The sequence below is a fragment of the Dermacentor variabilis genome, chromosome 3 (genome assembly GCF_050947875.1).
Source record: "Dermacentor variabilis isolate Ectoservices chromosome 3, ASM5094787v1, whole genome shotgun sequence".
Lineage (NCBI taxonomy): Eukaryota > Metazoa > Arthropoda > Arachnida > Ixodida > Ixodidae > Dermacentor > Dermacentor variabilis.
Genome location: NC_134570.1, coordinates 23,998,135 through 24,009,085, shown reverse-complemented (window position 1 = coordinate 24,009,085; position 10,951 = coordinate 23,998,135). Strand labels below are relative to the sequence as shown.

Genomic DNA, 10,951 nt, shown 5'->3' with positions numbered 1-10,951 from the left:
GGCGGCGACACCAAAAGGCAGAAAACTGGAAGAAGTAGTGACGCAAGAAGGGATATCGATCCTCACCGATCCAACTTACCCTACGAGGCTGGGAAACAGTGTTAGTAGAGATACGTGTTCGGACCTGACATTCACCAAGAACATAAACAGCGCCATTTGGAAGAATATCGAACAGCACCTGGGAAACGATCACTTCGTCCTCTCTGGAGATAAGCACAGACGCGTGCAAACGCAAAATAGGTATCGCAAGAATTACGAACTGGGACAGGTGGAGACAAGCCGAGGCATCTACTGCAAACCCTATTACAAACCTAAAAGAATGGGTTAAGGGTGAAGTGCAAGCTTTGAAAGCCTTTACGAAAGAGGTCTGCACGACAGATGATTACCCCGCGGTCGATCCGCACCTTCGACATTTATGGGAAGCAAGACACTCATTGGCAAAGAGATGGCGAAGACAACGGCTTAACCGCAAACTCAAGAAAAAAATAGAGGAGATAAACAAAAAGGCAGAATTTTACGCCATATCCTTGGCCAGACAGAACTGGAATACGCTCTACGATGGTATTCAGGGGAAGCTAAGTGTGTCAAAGACTTGGAAGCTCCTGCGTGTCTTAATCGACCTCAGCAGCAGCAAGGCGGCCACTAAAGACAGGCTCACGAAGATTATACACACCATCCCGTGTACGGACACAGAGTTGATGGAAAAGCTCAAGACCAGGTATCTGTGCACGGCCCAAGTCGTGGAATAACCGGAATATTCTGGGTTGCCGAATGCCAAGCAACACAAAGAATGCCAAATAACAGCAAAGCTCTTATTTAACCTCAGCGATGACGCCATCACTCGCTGGTGGAATGCTTCAATGAGCAGCATTGAGCTACAGAAACGCTACCAATATCCTGCAAGACGGTCGAGGTTCGGTTCATTCCGAAACCGAACAAACCCCTTAAACTGGATAATCTAAGACCGATATCGCTGTCCTCATGTTTGGGGAAGCTCATAAAGAAAGTCATCAACACGAGACTCAGTAGACACTTAGAAGAGAACAACCTCCTAGCTAACACTCAATTCGACTTTCGCCCTCACCTATCGACGCAGGACGCCCTCTTGTACCTGCATAATGACTTCCTTGAGACACCTCCCATGTCACAGACAAGGGCCATCCTGGCACTTGATTTGAAAGGAGCGTTTGATAACGTTCTCCATAAAAATATTCTTCAAAGCCTCGCCGACACCAACTGTGGCGCCAGAACCTACAACTATATCAAAAACTTCTTATCAGCAAGGCAAGCCACTATAAACTTCGGTGGAATAAAATCAGATCCCATCACCCTAGGCCCGAGAGGAACTCCGCAAGGGGCGGTACTGTCACCCCTTTTGTTCAATTTAGCTATGAAAGATCTCCCAGGCCTTCTCTCCGAAATCCCGAGTATCAAACACACATTGTATGCGGATGATATCACTGTCTGGTGCAACTCGGGGAGTGACGCCGAAATCGAGGAGCGTCTTCAATCAGCAGCGGACACGGTGGACCAGTACGCCAGGGAGAGATGGCTCCAATGTGCGCCGGAAAAGTCCGAGTTGCTCATCCTGAAGAACCCGAGGACACCCCTGGCGCAGAACATCATGGTGTATATAGACAACCACTCGGTACCGAAACCCACGGAGATCAAGATCCTAGGGCTGTATATTCCGCAGGGGCGACAGAACACCACCACTATAAAGAAGCTTGCAACATCCACCGAGCAAATCCTCCGGATGATACATCGTATCAGAAATAAGCACCATGGCATGAAGGAAAGGGACGCCATCCGCTTAGTGCAGGTTTTCGTGATCTCTCGGATAATGTACGGGACGGCATTCCTTAACCTCTCCAAGTCGGAAATTGAAAAGTTGGAGACACTGATCAGGAAGGCCTACAAGGCGGCACTGGGGCTACCAAACTCCACGCCAACGGCAAAGCTCATGGCTCTAGGAGTACATAATACCCTCAAAGAGATGTGGGAAGCACAATGCCTCTTACAACTCAATAGGCTAGCACTCACAAAACCAGGTAGAGATCTGCTCGAAAAGATCCATATTAATCTGCCCTATACGATAGACCATAGGGAAGAGGTACCACGTGATGTGAGGAGACGCATCAACGTGTACCCCATTCCGCGGAACATGCATCCCGAATATAACATCGAAAGGAGAAAAGCAAGAGGGGAAGCCCTGCAGAAAAAAATGGGACGAGCAACCTAACACCCTTTACGTGGACGCCGCAGGGCCAAAGAATGGAGTGATGACTATTGTGGTCTCAACGCCTTCAGGATCGATGGTGAACTGCACCTCGATGAAAACATCCAACCCCACTCACGCAGAGGAAGCAGCTATTGCATTAGCTATAGCATCTAGCCCCAACGCCGATGTGCTCACTGACTCCCAGAACGCCTGTAGCAACTTCAATAATTTATTAATTCACAGGTCAGGGTTGTCATTGCTGATTCAGCATCCACCCAGCCAAGCCTCAGTCATCTTGTTTCCCGGTCACCTGGAACTACCAGGAGGAAACGAAGCCGCTCATAGGCATGCCCGAGCTCTTCTATACCGGGCGTCTCCCCCTGATGATCTTGAAGGGTGCTGCGACCTAACTGCTTTAGCAGTGTATGCTGACAATCTCGCACCATACAGAACAGCCAGGAAGGAGTACCCAACACCACATAAATCCCTCAATAAGTTAGAAAAGAACACTTTTAGGAGACTACAAACCAATACATACCCAACGCCAGCTAAGTTACACCAATGGTACCCTACACTATACTCCCCGCAATGCCCACACTGTGGAGAGGTAGCTAACCTGTACCACATGGTGTGGGCTTGCCAATTTAATCCCATAGTTGACTCCATTCCAAATCCCTCAGAAGAGCAGTGGGAGGCTATTCTGCTCAGCGATGATCCTGACCGTCAGCACTGGCTGGTGGGGAGGGCCAGCGCAGCAGCTATAACCAATGGACTACCGGACTAGGCGGCCCACCCACGAGTTCTACGAATATTCTGCAAATAAAGCTGTTTTCAATCAACCAATCAATCCCCATGCCTCGCGCTCGACAGGAGAGGGCACGCATCCAGGCCGCGTACCTCGCTCGCGCACGCGAGACGTTCAATCTCGCTCACCGACGGCTCACCCTCAGACGCTTTCACTTATACGGAACCTCACGGCGACGATGGCGGCGAGGGCAGAAATGCACCTGGGGTGTCCAGATAATCGCTATCGCAATAAAATTGCGACTGGCGAAGCATAGCGCTTACTCATATAGTTCTTCCGCTGTTCCTGGTTTCTTATATGCTGTCAAATACTAAGACATGTGTACCTATATATAAACAATAAACGGGCGTGCATTTGAATCACTGTACGGAACATCGAAGTGAAGTTCCATAAAACCTTATACGCTCAAGCTTGGCATTAAAAACGTCAAAGTAATTCTGTTTTGGATACAAGCGTGACGGAGTAACTGGTATAGACTTGTAAACTTTTACCAAATCAGCCTGCTCGGTTTCTTTCCTTTTTGGGGGTCGCGGGGGAGTTATGGGAAAGGGGGCGAATGTGCATCACGCATGATTTAAGTGCGCCATCGATCTCGCCTTGTTGAAGAGCGCCCTCTTCTGGTAAGCCTGGATGGTGTTGTCCTGCAGCGCTTTGGCGGCGCGCTCAATAAGCGCCGCCATCAGCAGCGTGGTGACGCCGCTGTCCAGGAACAGCGTGGCGAGCAGAGACAGCGCGGAGAAGGCCAGCATCAGTGAGCGCACGCGCGTCCCCTTGTGGCGGATCACGACCACGGCGGCGCGGTCGAACAGGCTCAGCGAGCGGCACAGCCGGATGACCAGCATGACGGCCACGACGTGCAGCACGTACGGCTGGGCGACCACCACACAGTCAGAGTATATTCGTCTTGAGAGGCTTTAAGGCAAAGATAGCCAGGTAAGGTTTCCAAAGAGGCCGGCAAAATTCTGCAAGCAGGCAAGGAGAACGTACCTAACGACCTAATTAGGATAATATGGGCACCCGCTCATAGTGGACTCACAGGGAACGAGATCGCCAATGAGGTCGCCCGAGGACTCACACACCGGGCCCCAGCGCAGGCAGATTACTTCCTGTCCAAAAAGCGAGAGTTAACCACATACAGAGAAATTCTAGAACACTACAGAATGGGGAGGAGAACTCTGCCTCCCCCCCATAGATCTCTCACAAAGCCGGAAGAGGTAATATGGCGAAAACTGCAGACAGGTACCTTCCCAAACCCGTATATTCTGCACAAATGGCATCCTGAGGTGCACTCTCCAAAATGTAAAAACTGTGAAGGCACAGCAACGCTAAATCACATGCTTTGGGCTTGCCCAGCACTAAACGGCCTACATGGAAACAGAGAGTCATGGGAATCCTCCCTCCATAGCCAGGAAGAGCAAGCCCAAAAACAGGCCATCCGTCAAGCCCAGGCCGCCGCCGGAAGCCAACTGATTCCGGCCGACGTCTAGGGGGGAGGTAGACGGTGATAGGGAGAGCTGCGTCTCACCCGATCACCCATACTCTCTGACGGGTGTAAATAAAGTGCTATCTCTCTCTCTCTCTCTGTCGTTCTCATTTTCAGGACAATTAGAACAACCAAACCAAGATGCAAACAAATAGGGAAAAGCACCGGACAAGAGCCTACGCACAACTAACACGTTACTTTCTATATGCAGAGTAACCATTGCGTTTTTATTATCCTCAAGGTTTTATTTATTGACTCGCGTGTGACTGCCTGTGTTAGTGGTGTTAGAAAGAGGGATGTTAGTTTCAGAACGACAGAAAGCTGAGCTAGTTGGTAAGGATTCCACCCGCCGTGGTTGCTCAGTGGCTATGGTGTTAGGCTGCTGAGCACGAGGTCGCGGGATCGGATCCCGGCGGGGCGAAGTGCGAAAACACCCGTGTACTTAGATTTAGGTGCACGTTAAAAAACCCCAGGTGGTCTAAATTTCCGGAGTCTCCCACTACGGCGTGCCTCATGATCAGAAAGTGGTTTTGGCACGTAAAACCCCATAATTTTATTTAATTTTTTGGTAAGGATTCATTATGCAAAAAAAGGTGAGGCGTGAAGACAGGACACAAGAGAAGTGGACAACACGAACGCCGACTATCAACTGAAGGGAGCACTGAGGCGAAAGAAAGAAGACACAAAACTCGTCTGCGCAAGCTCTGGAATGGTATCACCAGGTGTCAGTCGGGTACATGTGCCGGTCTACATGAGAGATAGCTGTTAAGGCACTTAATCGTGCGTGAGTCAGCCTTCGATTACTTTACACAAGGAAGAGATTAAGTGTCTTAACAGCTATCTCTCACGTAGACCGGCCCATGTACCTGACTTACACGTGGTGATACAATTCCAGAGCTTACGCAGATGAGTTTTGTGTCTTCTTTCTTTCTTTCGCCTCAGTGCTCCCTTCAGTTGATGGTCGGCGTTCGTGTTGTCCACTTCTCTTCTATTGTGTTCTGTCTGCACGCTTCACCTTTTTTGCATATTAGTTTCAGTATATGGGCATTATCTATATAAGAAGGCGGTCTGTGTGTGTGGGGGGGGGGGGTGGGGGTGAAAGCGTAATGGACGAAAAAGAAGGAAAATGTAGCGCGTGAGTACTGAGAAAAGCGAGTGAACGCGCGCCATTATTGTGCTTCTAAGGTTATCTGCAACGGGCGAGTTCACTCGCTAGAGGGAAAGTGAGCGGGTGGATGTGGGTAAGTAGTTTGCTCGTCACCCCTTTTGCTCATTCTTTATCTCTCTATAGGGACCTAAACAGTTCGTCTGCTGAAAAACTGAGTTCGTCAGAGATAATCATCCTCATCTGGCCGAATTGATTGCACAGCGCACAACAAAGGGCGCTCCCAAAGCTCTCCCGTACCAGCATTGTCCTGTGCTGAAAGAGCGTTCCCATTAGAAGACCTACAAATTCCAAATATTCTTTCAAGGATGAGATATATAAATACCCGAAGAGCTTATATTTCATCTAGATGCGCAAAATACACTGGGAATGTACATAATTTAAGAAAGGAAAAAATATTTTGTGGAAGCTTTTTCAGCAATAGGGGGGCGACACCAGGCAGAAGAAAGGAAGTGAGCTTCGCCCCGAGTCTTCGTTTGGAACATTTACAGACAGCTCTCGTCGTCATATGTGAACCCTAGATGCACATAGCATTTGCTTTACATTACTTGCGTGGTACCATTGCATCCAGAAACCTTGCATCGGCCCGTCTCCTCCGACCGTGCCTTCAAAAGAAAGTGAGCCACGTGCCCAACTTCTTCCTCGTTCCAGGTTTCTGCTCCAAAGCAAGAAATTATGCTTTCTGCCTGCCATTCGGCGTGGCTCGAATGCACTTAATCAGAAGAGCCATACTCAATACAAAACCCGGGAAGACATTTTTTTTCCCCATGTATGTTGCCTGTAGAAGACACTCGCATAGAGTAATATTATTGCTTAATTTGAACATCTAGGCTTCCATTCTGCTTCTTTCCCATTCTGAATCTGCGCCGTTTCTGTGACAAGTCACCGACAGATTTATGGAGTCCGCATTCTACCCTGGCCCTAGCTACAATTCACGCCAGAACATTATAGACTCGGGTTTCCTCAGCTACAACCACAGAAGCAGCGCGTCCCCATGGCTTACAGTGGTCCCGTCTTTTTGAGTGGACAACAAACAATGTGGACGAAAATGAGAGTATGACTTACCGCGACGCATGCAAGCGGGGTCGCTAGCGCATCCCGTGCTCTTGCACAAGATGTTCCCAACAGAGCATGACACTTCATGTCCTTTTTGCAGACGGTCAAAAGGCACTCTAGCACACATCGTTGCTGAGTGCACTAAGCTCAAGAACCCCCCACCAACCCTACCCCCCACCCTCCCCGGCCCCAACCCACCCGAGCGATGGGAGACCTTGTTGTCCAGCCCCGACCTACCGACTCAGCTCGCGCTGGCGGCTAGGGGCCAAGAACTGCTGGACGCATATGGGACCTGAGAAGAAGAACTCAGCTCGCGCTGGCGGCTAGGGGCCAGGAACTGCTGGACGCATATGGGACCTGAGAGGAAAGTTCCACCCCATCTGGTGCCATCGCGCACCAACCGTCACTAACGGCTCAGTACAAAAGTTGATTCTCTCTCTTACCGACGTGTACCCGGCGATGGCGTCGTCGTCGCTGATGGTGTTCGAGGCGGCCAGCACGAGCGGCGGAAACACGCAGGCCACGGGAGCCGGCAGCACCTGCATCAGCGTCCACACCACCAGCACCAGCAGGCAGTAGGCGCAGCGGGCCTCCTGCGTCACACAGCGCCGAAACCATCGCCCCGTACAGCCGCGCCATTAAACGCGTGCGACCCTCACGTAATCGTTATGCGATGCTTGACTGTGCCAAGGTATCCAACTTTAGCAGAGTATGCCGGTGCTTGGATAAGGCAGTTCAAGGTAAATGAAGATGGGATGGGGGGAGGGCTGGTACTATGTCAGGTCGCTGTACTATGCAGTTCTTCACTGATGTTACCAATGCGAGGAAACGGGGCACAAAGAGGTGACGCAGACAACACCGTTTCTTCGCGCTGGCAACACGAGTGAAGAATCTCGCATAGCCCTGCAACCTTTCAATACCTCAGACTGTGCTCGTTTAGAGCAAAACTAAGGACAATGTCGAGTCTCTTCTTACCGTAACTTAAGGCTGAACAAAGTAATGAATTCGAACGTCTGTAATGCGCAATTACGTAGACTCCAAATAAAAGACAGTGCGGGCTCGTTTCCGAAGCTAAAACCATGCAGAAGCCAAATTTACAGACACTAAAGAGGCGCATTTTAGTTGCCAAATTACGTACTAAGTCTTATTTTTGCTGCCGGCAAGACAAGATTTAGAGTTTTTTTTTCTTTCGTAAGCGCGCCCGGTTTCATAACGAAAAATCCGCACCCCATGTTTGCAGCAATGAAGACTGCCAATGAAGACTACTTATTTCTTGTACCACCGACGATGACGCAAGCTACAGAACGATGCAAAAGGTCCGCCTGGAAAGCGTCGAGTAAATTTGTGATTTGGTGCCCCGTTTAAGAAAAGTTCGCTTATTCCTGGCCCAAAAATCTGCGTCAAGTTCGCACGTTGGACCATATACACTGATCACTTTAAATTATGTGCGGAATATTTCTGGCTTTCGCGCACCGGAACATCAGTGCCACGAGTACTGTGTGAATGGCCACGTGAAGAAAAGCACAGTGCTATACAGCTCCCGCCTAATCTGTGTTAACAGTGACGAACACAATGCGAAGTATAATGTTCACTGCACAACGCATGCAGAATAGCTGCCTTGCCCCGTGGGAACCGGCTGCCCAGCTCGAACCAGCTCACCGGATGCTTTCCGCTGAAGATGGGCAGCGCGTAGACCGGTGCCGAGTATCCGATCAGTACGGTGGCTGCCGCCTCCGCATGACTACGCAGCGGAACGGCCGACGAGTATTCCATGACTCAGCGCCTCCGGGAAGATCGTACGGTGGCGGCAGCGCTGACGCTGCGTCGGGAAAGCCACAGAAAGAACCGTCACTGGGCGTCAATGTCAGTGTGACATGGCCGAGTTGCATAACTGATGGGGTGGATCTACACGCTGCCTCTAGCTTCCTGCGCCTTAGAAGAGCATTTAAACGCATGTCTGACAGCTGAGATTCCACTCAGTATGCGCGCAGTCTTTCCGGGCGGAAACAAAAGTGAGCATTTAGTGTGTATGGAATGTATGTGCGCATGCGACTGGCATGCTAACACGCTATTGTTGCCTGCGTAGAGCGTCACGCACCTCCACGTTGCAAGCAGACTCGCTGTGCCGCGAAGCCAGCTTGAGAACCACGTAACTCGTACTCTGCCTCGTGACGCTGTGGTTTATTTATTTATTTATTTATTTATTTATTTATTTATTTATTTATTTCTATCTTATATAGTGATTTAACGCGATGATAATCATATGATTGACATCTTAAAGCGCCCTTAAATGCAAGGTCTTGCAGTAGCAGCCATCCTTAAAACGGAAGTCTCAACAGACGAAACTTTCAACAACGTCGCAATGCTGCCTTACAAATTACGTGATCGATCATCGATAGATTTAAAAAGATATGTTTTAGGTCCATAAGCTGCCAGAAAAATGGATTGTGTAGATGACTGGACGACACCTACGTGGAAGTCAGAGTCGGTGCTTTCCAGGACCAAGGAACTCGCGGCCACAATGGTATGTAGAAGATAGCGTGACTTCACAAAATTGCGAGGTGACCAACGCAATACAAAATGACGTTTTGTGTCAGGCTGTCCTCGACTGCTCGGACTAGGCTAGAACAGCGAACCCACGAGAACTAATGTCGTCTTCTTCTGCGCGTTCCTGCGATGGTGGTGATGATTCCAGAGCGCTTTCGGGGATATGTTTCTATCCTGTTAAAGTACTAAATGATAAAGAAGTCAAAGAATATAACGGTCGTGGCAACAGAAACCTGGAGACGAATTCACAAAGGTTTTCGTTCATAAGAACTTTTTATGATTGGTCGGCGGCCTTCGATAATGATATGTTTGCGGTCCCTTTTGGAATGTTCTTGTTCTTGAACTGTACTAGCGTAAAAACTTTTTGTGAATATGTGCTCTGAAGCCGTATTCACAAAGCTTTTCTTTTTCGCAAGCGCTCTTGCCATTGGCCGGTCGCGTGAGCTAATAATATGACCAATGTCAGGATTGGCTGAAGTTTCCTCTTAAAAACAATTCTAGCGTAAGAGGCTTTTGTGAATACGGCCCTTGATTTATAACCACTCAATGTTTGCTACGTCTTCTATGCACTATTTCTTACTTTCTCACGCATGCGTGTTGAAGAATCTGATAGAAGGCGCTTTCGTGAGATCATTATTCGAAAACCTTGATTTTTTCAAGACAAAGAAGAAAATAGTATGAGCGATCAGAATTTATTAACCAATTTATTTTATTTTACTTATTGAATCATATTACCACCCGATTCGTGGCCTATCCCCCACAGTGGGTTTGTGCCATTAACTGAGGCTTCATCATCATCATCATAATGTGAATGTGCCTTAAACGCTCATTGTCAGCCTTATCGCGGCTATTTTACACACATACAAGTACAGCTAAACTATAGAGTCGCGTGGCAAGCCATCTGGAATTTAAAAACCTAGCGACGCGATGCTCGTCTGCTAGAGCCTAAATGACTGTTCCGACCATTTCCCGCTATTCGAAAAGGAACTGGCTATAATGAGGAGGCCTGTCACTATCGCCATAACACTCTAGTGACGGGATAACAACAGCCGATGCAAAAGCTGTGTAATAGCAGACCTTCCCGTCTGGTTTACCGTGTGAAAAGAATGAGAAGAAAAATTCATGGCCCTGCGAAAAGTCGTTGGGTTCATGATTTGGGGCCCTGAATCTGAACTGAGTTCTGACAAGTTTCTTACGTTTTTCTTTTTGTTACGTTGCTGCATTATTGTTTTTCTCGTTTGATTTCTGGAGTGCTTGTTCTCTTACCCTAAGCTTCGATCGCCACCACGCCTGACACGGAGGGCTCCTGCCAAGGGGAGCGAAGCGACCCGTTGCGTAACCCAGGGTTAGAGGGGTTCGTAACCCAGGGTTAGAGGGGCTCTTAGGTAGATGTCGCTTTAGCGGCTGCAGACCAATGAATAATGACTCCTTGTTACGTTGTTACTGTGCGCCCCAGTTAGACGGGCCAATCAGCGCAACTCTGTGAATATGCGATGCAGTAAAAAGGGGGCCCCTCCTTTTAGCAACTATATGGCCAAGGGTCCACCTACAATACTGTATATATAGGCTATTCTGACGGGCTCCCTCACTGTGCAGCGAGTGCCATTTGAAAATGCGAGACCTGGGAAGAACAATGCCGCTGTTGCTATGACTGCTAGTGAGTAACTGAGCAGG

General features: G+C 48.9%; 1 protein-coding gene across 3 annotated transcripts in view; it reads left to right on the top strand.

The window, feature by feature from the left end:
- Positions 1-10,951, top strand: part of LOC142575295 (uncharacterized) — a 35,581-nt gene that overhangs the window by 1,381 nt on the left and 23,249 nt on the right. The gene's annotated exons all lie outside the window — the stretch shown is intronic.